We start from the raw sequence: 11982 nt of genomic DNA, 5'->3' as shown, positions 1-11982 counted from the left end.
CCGCCTCATAGATGTTGCCCCGGGCCGTGTTGGCCCTTTCCCTGAGCGCGGAGAGCATGGGGCCATGCACATGATCCAAGGTCTGCCGTTGACGGATCTCGTACTCATTCCACCGCGCAACGGCCTCGGCGCCATCAACCCTCTGTTGAAGAAGGAGCACCTCGGCACGGGAAGAAGCCAGCTCCGCCTGCGCTGCACCAAGGGCGGCCCTGGAAGCATCCGCGTGCCGCGTCACTTTAGCCAGCTTGACCCTGAGGGCAGCGGTCCTGCCCTCGGCCTCGACCCTGATCAGCTCCAACCTTCTTTCGTACTCGCGCTCGAGATTGGAGCGAGCTTCCGCCGTCCAGCGGTCGACCTCTTCTTGGACACGGGCTTCCCGCGCGCTGACGTCGTCCTCCGCCTGGGTCACCAGGCGCTCCCTTGTCTCCAACCGCTCGAGGTCTAGGTTGCGCTCGGCGGCCCCCAGCGCCAGCGCCTCCTCTCACCTCTCGAGCTCCGCCTCATCGTCAGTCCCCCCTTTCAGCGACACGAGGGCCGCCTGGCGCAGCTCCACTTGCTGCTCCAGAGAGGTGCTCCAGGCCTAGAGCTCCCACGCGCGCTCCTCCGCAGCCTTGCGCCATCGGTCTACTTCCTGGGCCTCCGCAACGGCTTGGGAGCAGGCCTCCCGCGAGGCTGCCAGCGACGCTACAGCCTTCGCGTTCTCAAGATCACTCTGGTGCCGCGCGAGGCTCACGGCCACCCTCATCTTGCGCCTCTCATCTGCCAGGCGCAGGCCTTTGGCCTCGAGGCGTGCATCCTCGCCAGCAAGCTCCTCCACGAGCCGGTTCACCGCGTCCGCCACCTTCTGAAAGAACTCTCGGCGTAAGGCACTGCGCTCCCGAGCGCGCCTAAGCACGTCTTCCGTGTCGTCCTCCGCTACTGGGGCACACGGGGGGCCATGAGGCGGCACACCCCCTCTCGGCAGGGGGCTGGGAGGACGGCTCCCCCATAACCACCGGACGGGCCCCGCCATGGATCTAGCCCGGTGCCGGTTCGTCCCGCGAGGAGGAACTCAAGATCGACTTTAGCCAGTCACCGTCTACGACTAAAGAGGGAGTGCGGGGCAGGCTAGCCGTGTCCCAGGAAGGCCCGCGGAGGAGGGGCACGATGCGTGCGGGATCAAGATGCTCTGCGAGGCGGCCTACTTCTCCAAGCAGCCCCGCGGTAAGGGCGGTACTCGAGCTTGGGGCACTCAGAATCGGCAGAGGAGGTGAAGCTCGAGGGAACGTCTCCCCAGTCATCTCCATCAACTCGGCGGGAAAGGCCCTGAAAGGCTATGGTCAGCCGAAGCAATATGAAAGTAAGGAAACAGGAAAAGGAGGACTTACTCGTCGATGGCGAAGTACTTCCTACGCTTCAATAGGCGGAGGCCCTCGAAGTCCACGCGGAACTGGCCCAAGCGCTCGGCGCAAGGGTCGGTGTATGGTGCGAAAGAGGTGTCAAGATGAACAACGTCGGAGGCATCGCCTGGGAGGCGCCGCCAGGCGCCGCCTCATGAACGACGGCTGGGGCCTCGGGAGCCTCGACCTCAGGAGCCGCAGCCCGCAGCTCCACACCTGCCGCTACTCCAGAACGGGCTTCAGGGGATGCCACCTCCAGGACCCCGTGCGGCGTCGGCATCCCAGCATCGGCCCTCTCAGCTCCCGGCGATTCCTGTCTCCCTGCCCCATCACCTGAGGCAGGACCGCCGTGGGCAACAAGAAGAGCAGCCATGGCAACTGGGTTCTCGCGGTGTCCCGTGAGGCCAACCAGACATAGCCCCCACTCGTCAAAACTAGGCATCTGCTTCACAAAATCGGCCCTGCCCGAGCAAATATACAATAGGGCAGCCCCCAATCGAAGGCTGCCTTGGGAAGGATTGCCACTCAGGACCCTGAGCACCGTCCTTAGCACTTCAGGCGCCAGGTCTTCCTCTTGGAGCCTCATGCGGTCTTCGTGCCCCGCGAAGGCCCACATCCGACGGGAATGGCGCTGGAGAGGAGCAATGCAGCGCTGAAGGAACTCCTTCACCACCTTGGGCGCCGTTACATCAAGTGCCCTTAAGTTCTAGAAGCAACGTTAGACAAAGGCGAGCCGGGGGCTCGTGAGCATCTCATGACCCCAGCCTGAGTTGGGGACAACAGGAGAGGTTGGGTGCGAGAGCAGGGGGCTGGGTACTCCGACGTCCACATACAGCCACCGCTCTCGGAACCTGGCTGAAGGAGGGGGAAGGCTGAAGTCCATCCCTGAGGCAGCCGTCTCCGGCACGGTGAGGAAGCTCACGCACCCCGAGCATTGAGTGGGGTCGCTCAGGCATAGAGAGGAGAAATGGCGCAGGAGGGCAACGGAAGGCGGAATGCCCACCATGGCCTCGCACACAAAGGCAAAAACAGCAAGGAGGGTAATGGATTCGGTACCCAGGTGCATCATGTGGATCTGAAAATGGGAAAGCACTGCATTGAAGAAAGCAGAAAAGGGTGGAACCAGACCCGCCCACAGGGCGTCAGCAAAGAATCGGACCTCGGTGATGACCCTGTCTAAGGAGGAGTGAGATGCGGGCCAGACCGTCGTCCACCCGCACTCGTTGAAGATGGATGCAAGAGCAGAGCGGACCTTGTCCAAGGCTTCAGGGTTGAGTATGATCGACTGATCAATGACAGGAGTCGCTGCCGGAGGCGAGCGGAGCAGAGGCGTGGGCTTCTTCCCCTTTCCCTTCTTCGTTGGCGCCATGGCGACGGAAGGGGGGTGAGTTCGAGTTGGATTGGGGGCGGAGATTGGAGCTCGGGGAGAAAGGAAAGACGGGGAGTGCATGGATGGCGAAAAGGGAATGGCTGTGTGCAACCGCGAGTCTGCCTAGACGGTCACGTAATGAGGGGCGTGGGGAAGCGGAGACGCCCACACCCAATCAACCGCCACGCGGCGCCCATGGCCGCAGGCTGTTGGGGCCCGCAGCGCTTCGCACTTGCCCCTTCGATTCTCTGCTAAGCCAAGTCCGGGTGCGCCTTGGCCCCGGGGGCTACTGTCGGCGTCCTGGGAACGGGGGTCCCCAGACTTGCCTGCCTGCGGCCTGCAGCATGGCTCAAGCCATGGCCCAGTGCGGCCCATCTTCATCAACTCAAGCTCAAGACCCTCGCAAGGGGCCAAGCCTCGCGGGGTGGACGACAGGAAAGCTTCCTCAGGAGTAGCCTCGTCAGGCTGGCTCGCGAGGAGGCGGAGACATCAAGGCAGGGGTACCTCGTGAGGTGCCCGTGACACAAACCATGACGATCGAGGCCAGGCGGGCGCCGGCCTGCGCAGTGTCCTTGTTTCCCCTTTGGTGCAAAGGGAGCAAGCACAGGCCAAGGCATCAGGCCAAGGCTACCATTTCGGTGCAACAAGACCGAGACCAACGGAACGGCAGGAAGGAGGTCATCATGGAGCCCAGGATGGTGTCATCATCAGAGCCTTTGACAGGCGAGGGCCGACTTTAGTCAGGATAAGTGTACTAGATGTTCCCCTTCAAAATGGCCAATTGTTGGCACCCTTCCCGCTCAATATTTGGGAAGAGGACCACAGCCTCTTACACTATATATAGGGCTAGACACCATAGTATAGGGGCACCTGGAATCGACCTCTCCAAAGGGACAACACCACCACAAGAACACCCCTCGCGAGGCTGTTCTTCCTTTGTATTGTTCTTCATTAGCCCCAGAGGCAATCCACCACACCACACACTGGAGTAGGGTATTACACCGCAATGGTGGCCTGAACCAGTATAAATCTCGTGTCCCCTGTGTGTTCATCTTGCTAGCCTAGATCCCTTGCGAGGCAACGAGATGCGAGTTGGCAGAGGAGAGATCTTCATGCGCACCCCAGAGTTCGAACCTCAAGGGTCTGCCGGAACCCACAATCCTACAGTGGTCACCACGCGGCTTCAAGATCACTTGTTGCCAAAGCTTTCCGCCATGGTTTTTTCTGGCTGACTGCTCTAGAAGACGCCAAAGACTTAGTCATGAAGTGTCAAGGGTGCCAGAAGTTCCGCTCCAAGCCACATCTACCGGCCTCTGCACTCAAGAATATTCCCATCGCCTGACCCTTTGCCGTCTGGGGACTGGACATGGTGGGGCCATTCAAGACGGCTCGCGGCGGCATGACTCATTTGCTTGTCGCTGTGGATAAGTTCACCAAGTGGATAGAAGCAAAGCCAATCAAGAAACTGAATGGGCCGACTACCGTGACTTTCATTGCCGATATCACCACTCGGTATGGCATACCACACATCATCATCACCGAAAACAGCACAAACTTCGCCAAAGGAGCCTTGGTTCGTTTATGTGCGACGCAAGGCATCCGACTGGACTTAGCGTCCGTTGCCCATCCACAGTCAAAGAGCCAAGTGGAGCGGGCAAACGGCCTCATTCTGTTCGGCATCAAGCCCCGACCGGTCGATCCTCTAGAGCGTTCGGCCGGCTGTTGGCTCGATGAGCTACCGGCCGTCCTCTGGAGCCAGCGCACACTCCGAACAAGTCAACCGGCTTAACACCCTTCTTCCTCATCTATGGCGTTGAAGCCTTCATCCCAATGGACATAGAGTTCGACTCCCTGCGAGTCACCATGTACACCGAGGCGAACACCAAGGAAGCACGAGAAGACGGTGTCGATCTGCTGGAAGAAGGCCGGCTGTTGGCACTCAGCCTGTCCGCCATCTACCAGCAGAGTTTGCGCCAATACTACAACCGCAAGGTGAGGCCAAGATCCTTCCAAGAGGGAGACCTTGTGCTCCAGCTGATCCAGCGAACAACCGGCCAGCACAAGCTCTCGACACCTTGGGAAGGCCCTTTCATCATCAGCAAAGTGTTGAGCAACGATTCCTACTACTTGATCAAAGCTCAGAAGCCCACAGCATGCAAAAGAGATGACTCAGGCAAGGAGACGGAGAGGCCATGGAACGCAAACCTCCTCCGAAGATTTTAGAGTTGAAAGCAGTATGTATCACGCTATCTTTTGTATTAAGTACGAAGACTCCAGGTCCCCCGAGAAGAGCTCGGGGACTACCCTCTTTTATCTATATGATAAATATTCTTCCTATGAATGTTCTGTTTGATTATTCCGCCTGGCACCGGGTTCGACTAGTCGTTCAGGAGGCTTGCCGCCTTCTGCTATATGACGCCTCCTATAGTCAGACAAGTAGTGTGTCGGCACCAAAAACTTCCCCTGTCAGAAGCCGCAGCTCACAGAGCGACTGCATGGTGGGCAGGGGTTGCAAAGCAGTGCCCACACGAAAATGGCTAAGGAAAACATACATATAGCCAAGGCCGACATCCGCCCTTTTTGACCGGCTGCCGAGCAGCCGGCCGGCCGGCTTCTGCTTGCCAGGCCAACACTCCAAACGGCTAAGTACTTGCCCTCCCACAAATAAGCTAAGTACTCAACCCGGCCGCAGTCCGCAGAGCAAGAAAAGTCAGAAGCCGACAAAACAAAGCATGAATTGCGACAAAGTATTTACATAGCAAAGGCCCGTTGGCCAGCATTTAACAGAGTTTGATATACACCCCGCGGGTGGAATTGTGCAAATTTAACCAAAGTTTGTCAAGACTAGTGAGCAGAAAAAGAAAAGATAAAACCCTAAGGAGCGGCAAAAGAATCCGGCTGGGCGCTAGAATCGGCGGCGACGGTTGGTGCAGCAGAGGGATCCGGCTGGATGGAAGGGTCGGTGGCACCAGTTGGGGCAGTGGACGGCTGGACGACAGAGTCGGCGGCGTCCGTAGGTAGAACGGACAGCTGGTCAGTGTCCGCCTAGTCGCCTCCAGCAGCAGTCAACGCATTTGAGCGCGGTTCATTGCTTGAGGCCCGGTCAGGCTGAGGCTGGCCATCCGCTCCGACCTCCGGCGCGTCCTCGTCGCTTTCCTCCTCCTCCTCCCCCCCTTCATTGCTGGAGTCGATCACTTCAGCCGAATCCTCGCTGTCCTCTGGGTTCGGCCCGAGCCACTCCAAGTGGCGCTTCGGCACCCTCTTCAACCACCTCTGGGATGAAGACGTTGGTGTCGGTGTAGTGGGCAATTGCCGCCGCCCTACTAACAAGGTTGGCCTCCACCGCCACCAGCTCCTCCTGCGCCTCCAGTCGAAACATGGTTAGCTAGGCTAGATCTAGCCCAGGGTACCATGCCTTGATGAACTCTAGGGCCCGGCGCGCTCCCGCCCGGGCTGCGGAGCCCTTCTAGGCTTCCAGGCGGCCTACCGCCACCTCCAGCTAGTCGGCAGTCCGACTGGGAGTGTGTGGAGCCTGCACGCCTGGCTAGAGGGCGGAGACCGCCTGGGCCCCGACGCGTTGAAGGCGGCGCAGCATCTGGTGGGCCGGCCAAAGGCGGGTCTGGATGCTGAGGAGATGCTCCTTGGGGGTCCGGGGGCGTCGGAGGCAATCTTCACACCTCCCGCCCTCCGCTCCTGGCGCTGGGCCTTGATAAGCTGGTTCGTGGTAATAGAGTGGCCCGAGAAGAAGACTGTTTGAATAAAGGGCAAGAAAAGCCAAAGGTTAGAAGCTGATAGTCGGCTTAAATAAGGGTCGGTGACTCAAAATAAGAAAGAAAGAAGAAGAAGATTGCCATCGACCAAGTCCTCAATGCTGCTGAAGCAAGCGGTTAGTTGCGCCTCCTTATTGGCCCAGGCAGAGCGCTCGATCTCGAATTCAGCAAGGAGGTCGGTCTCCTTCGTCTTCGCCTCCCTCTGAGCTGCCTTGAGGGCCTCCGACTACTCCGCAAGTTGCGTGATTAGTCGGTCACGCTCCTCGGCCAGTTTGCTGCACTCCGCCTCCTTGCTGCACGGTGCTGTGTTAGCTTCGCCCAGCTATTGCCCCAAGGCAGTGTTGGCTTCTGCAAAGAGAAAAGAAGAGAAGACGTCAGTCAATTAATAAAGAAGGGGCGCAGTTGCCGGGAAGATCCGGCCCGACTGCTCAGTAGTCGGCCCGAATCTCGGGGACTACAGCCCGCGGGTGCGCCAGCGCGCCCCCGCGAAGAAAGGAGTCAAAACTTACTCTGGCTCTTGGATAAGTGGGCAGTCTTCTTCTCCAGCTCTCGGACTCCAGATTTGAAGGCGGCTGCACGAAGATTGTGGTAATCCTGCGACAAGGATATCAGAAGAAGTTAGCGTTCGATGCTCGCAAATTAAAGTTCCGGACCGCCTGCTTAGCAGCCGGCCCGAAACTTGGGGACTACACCCAGTGGGTGCACTGGCACGCCCCCACGAAGGAAGCAAGAAGATCCAAAATAAAAGAGAAGTAAGAAACTTACTCAGATGGCTGCCCGCGAATCTAGGAACGCCTCATTGCATCGCTTGAGGGCTTCGGCCTCAGCCCGGAGCTTGGCCTGGACGACGAGGGACGCCTGGTTCAAGACTCCCGTCCCGCCTCCGCGTATCCAGCCGGCGGACAGAGCCGAGCCGCCTTTGAAAGATGGCGGCGCGCGGACGTACGGACCTCAGGAGTTAGGTATGTCACCACCTCGTTCCCGGCTGGTGACGCTGGTGGGGCGGCCAGCTTCCTGGTCGGCGGTGGTGGAGGCACGATCATGTCCGGCATTGCCACGTCGCCGCCCTCCCTCTCCATGACCGGCTGCTCGTCGCTGGCTCCCCCGGTCGTCAGCACAAACTCCGGCGATGGTGGCGCGGTGTTCAGGAGAGTCACGAGCAGCGGCTCCCGGCGGGGCGCGGCCTCTGCAAGCCGCTCCTTCGCCACAGCGTCAGCCTCCGCCTGCGCCAGCTTCCTCGCCGCTGACGCTGCCGCCTTGTCAGCCTCCGCCTTCTCCAGGTGGGCGGCTTCCTGCTCCTCACACACCTCCCGTGTGTTTCGCTCCCGCGCCTCCTGGAGGTCGGCGGCTGAATTGATTCGCCGGGTGGTGGTGGAGGTCTCCGTCGACCTGATGATCGAGGCGGCGTCCGACTTCTCGAGGGTGAGTGGGGCCCTGAGATAAGAAAGCAAGATAAAGAAGTTTCCAGGCCAGATCGGCAAAAAAGGGAAGCACGAGAGAGATACTTACGCCGACACCATGGGCGGCACCTTCGGTTGCCTCTGGAACATGGCCACCTTCGTCGCGGCCTCTTTCCGCCTGGTCGCCACGGTCGGGTTCTTGGGCTTCTTTGGCGCGCTCCCAAATAGGGCGGCGCCCTGTTTTCGCTTGCGCTTGCCGCCTCAAGCGGACGGCCCGGCTGAGGGGCCTGCACCGGTGTTAGTGTTGCTCCGAGAGGGGCGAGGTCCGTCTTTGCCATCGTCGTCATCAGGCCAGGTCTCCACGCCGCCTCCTTCCTCGGAGCTGCCTGCTCTGTCACTGCCGCCTACGGAGTTGTCCTCCAAGGTGGCCGCCCCCAAGTCTGGGTCGTCCACATCACTCACCTCCCGGTCCGGCTGGTAGTCACCACTCGGCCCCACGATGGCGGCCGTCGCCGCAGACATATAAATCTGTGCCCTGGAAAAGGAATTGTTTCATACAAAGAACAAGACTAAAGCAAGAACTAAAAAAGCAGAAGCAAATGGACTCACGGCAGGCGGCGGGTTGTTGCGAGAGTACGTCCGCTTCCCGAATTGCCAGGATCCCCCCGACACCTTGAGGTCAGAGATCTCATTCACCATCCTCGCTACCTCGGCAGTCGGCATCTCCTTCGTGCACATCCTGCTAGGGTCGCGATGCTCGCTCATCCGACAGATCAGACGAGGGCGGCTTTGAAGCGGGAGAACCCGGCGCTCAATGAAGGTGAGCAGCAAGTCGGCCGCCATGTGGCCCTCCATCCCCGTCAGATCCTAGAGCCGGTTGATGGTGGTAGCCCTCTCGGCCGCACGGGCTTCGGCTTGTAGTGCCAGTTGGCCCGAGGCCCAACTAGGGGGCCAGCCTCGTAAGGCGGAAAATTGATGAAGTCGGTCGCCGGGTAGGCGTTCTCCACGTAAAAGTACGATTGCTTCCACAGTTTCACCGACTGTGACAGCTTGATAACCGGGAAGGCATTCTTCTTCGATTGCCGGCGCACGGTGATGAAAGCCCCGCACTCAGCCGCCGTCTCCTTGGCGGAGGTGCCCAGCTTGGCGTAGAAGCAAGCTCTCCACAGATTGATGGTGGGGAGGATGCCAAGGTAGCCCTCACACACCGTGACGAAGGCGGACAACAGTGTCACGGTGTTGGGCATCATGTGGTGCGGCTGGAGGTGGTTGAAGTCCATGACCGAGTGGAGAAACCCGCTCGCCGGAAGGCTGAAGCCGCGGAGGAAGTGCGAACGGAAGACAACCCACTCATCCCCCTGCGGCGCCGGCGAGATCTCCTCCCGTGGCAGCACCCACACCTTGACAAAGGCCGCGTTGGGCATTCGGCGCGTCACTCGGAGGAAAGTGAGGTGATCCTCGATCATCGTCGAGCCGTCCTAGTCGCCTCCCTTCTCGCGCGCCATGGCTTCAAGTGGGGCTGCGTGGGGAGGAGGAGCACAACGGCGGCGAGCTGCGGCAGCACTACAACGAGCACTAAGCCGCAGGAGCAGCGAAGAGAGAAAGGAGGAAGAGAATGAGGGGAGGGGGCACGCGTGCTCCGCCGCTCCCCAACCTCCCCCTACTTATAGCCCCCGAGCTGCGAAGCCGAGGGGGCGGGGTGCGGGATCGTGGGATTAACTGCGCCCACGACCCCACGACCCCCCAACTACTGCATGAAGTTACCACGCCATAACGCCCGTGGGGATCGCAACCACCCGCCCTGGCCACAGCGGATCCGCCCACGTGCCGAGGCCTGGTAGTGGCGGGCCCGGCCCACTATCACTTCCCATCAGGAGCGTGGGGTGGCAGGCTGGCCGGGCTGACGAGCACCGCGTGGCGCGAACGTGGTGGGCGGCTGACCTGGGGAAGCTTAGCAGGCACGCCACCTGTTTCCCGCCTAGATGTTTGAAATTAGCGTGCGCGCCTGCCTCGTCACATCGGCTCCGGCAGTCGGCGCGCCATGAGGCGGATCAAGTGTTTGCTCAGAGCGCGGTGAGAGGGGAAGCTGCTGAGACTTTGCGGCCTCGTCGATCCCGACAACTCACCAGCTTCGGGGACTACTGTCGGAGTAATGGGCCACGGGTAGCCTCACCCGAGCCCCCAAACCTTTCAAGACTTTGGGCCGGCTTCGCCCCATGAAACCTCAGCATGAGGCGACACCTTCCGGTGGCTGGCTGGCTCAATGGTTGGCTTCCTAGAGACGATTGTACACCAGCAAACGGCACCAAGACAGGTCGATTCCTCGCGGATGGCCTCTGGAGAGGCCGGTGTCGGTGTCAAAACTGGCGGATCTCGGGTAGGGGGTCCCGAACTATGCATCTAAGGCTAATGGTAACAGGAGACTGGGGACACGATGTTTACCCAGGTTCGGGCCCTCTCGATGGAGGTAATACCCTACTTCCTGCTTGATTGATCTTGATGATATGAGTATTACAAGAGTTGATCTACCATGAGATCGTAGAGGCTAAACCCTATAAGCTAGCCTATGGTATGATTGTTCTGCCTGTCCTACGGACCAAACCCTTCGGTTTATATAGACACCGGAGGGGGCTAGGGTTACATAGAGTCAGTTACAAAGAAGGAGATCTAACATCCGAATCGCCAAGCTTGCCTTCCACGCAAAGGAGATTCTCATCTGGACATGGGAGAAAGTCTTCAATCTTGTATCTTCATAGTCCAACAGTCCAGCCAAAGTATATAGTCCGGCTGTCCGGATACCCCCTTATCCAGGACTCCCTTAGTAGCCCCTGAACCAGGCTTCAATGATGATGAGTCTGGCGCGCAGATTCTCTTCGGCATTGCAAGGCGGGTTCTTCTTCAAATCTAGAGTACCTGTTGTACAAAACAGTGTTCGGCTCCCCATCAATGTTGTACTCCTTGGCTTTTGTGCATCAATAATGGCCATCTCCACGTGTCAAGTGAATACGAGAAGTCATGGCACTTTGACATTTTCCGCCCTAACCCTGTAAGCCAACCGTCTATTTGAAGAGACGGGGATCTTCAGATCCAAATCGCACCACCTTCCTCCCAGCAAGCATTCAACAGAGCGTGCCCAGAAAAAGCAACTCCATCATGGCTGGCCACCGCAGCTCCTTCTCCCGCACCCTTAGCTCTAAGCCAGGTGATTGGGAAAAGTGTTCTGTCCCCCATAGCCGATTAGTAGAGTTGCAGACCCAGGGGTTCCTTCCACTTGCATACATGGTCCCTGTCCGAGCCGGACTAGCCACCTATAATGGCGGGGAGTGTAACGCCCCGTATCTGATGCGCCAGGTGTCTGCCAGTTATTCTCAGTAGTTACCATGCCATTTGCTTGTGTTGCATTTTATCATGTCATCATGTGCATTTCATTTTGCATACGTGTTCGTCTCATGCATCCGAGCATTTTCCCCGTTGTCCGTTTTGCAATCCGGCACTCCTATGCCCTTCGGCATTCCCCTTTTGTCTCCTGTTGTGAGTGGGTGATAAACTTTCTCGGAATGGCCCGAGGATTGCCAAGCGGCCTTGATATAGCACCGGTAGACCACCTGTCAAGTTTCGTGCCATTTGGAGTTCGTTTGATACTCCAACGGTTAACCGGGTAACCGTAATGCCCCTTTCTCTTTGCAGCCCAACACCCCTCCAAAGTGGCCCAAAACCAGCAAACTCCCCTCCATGCTCTTGGCCGTTCGATCACGATCGTGTGGGCGAAAACTGCTCCTCATTTGGACACTCCTAGCTCCCTCTACATATATATTTGTGCCCCTCACGGATTTTTCGCGCAGTCCAAACCCTAGCCCCGTCCCCTCGCGCCGCCGGACATGTCCGCTCCCCCGCTGGACATGTCCGCTTCTCCGCCCCCAGCCAACCGGTGTCCGCCACGTGGCCCATTGCCGTTCCCCCGCACCGCGGCCCGTCAGGGCCCATCCGGGGCCCGCCCGGCCCGACCGAGCGCCGCCGCCCGCCAACGGGTGCTCCCACTCCCGCTCGCCGCCTCCGGCCGCCGC

The sequence above is a fragment of the Triticum aestivum genome, chromosome 6B (assembly GCF_018294505.1).
Source record: "Triticum aestivum cultivar Chinese Spring chromosome 6B, IWGSC CS RefSeq v2.1, whole genome shotgun sequence".
In the NCBI taxonomy this organism is placed as follows: Eukaryota; Viridiplantae; Streptophyta; class Magnoliopsida; order Poales; family Poaceae; genus Triticum; species Triticum aestivum.
This window is presented reverse-complemented; position numbering follows the sequence as displayed.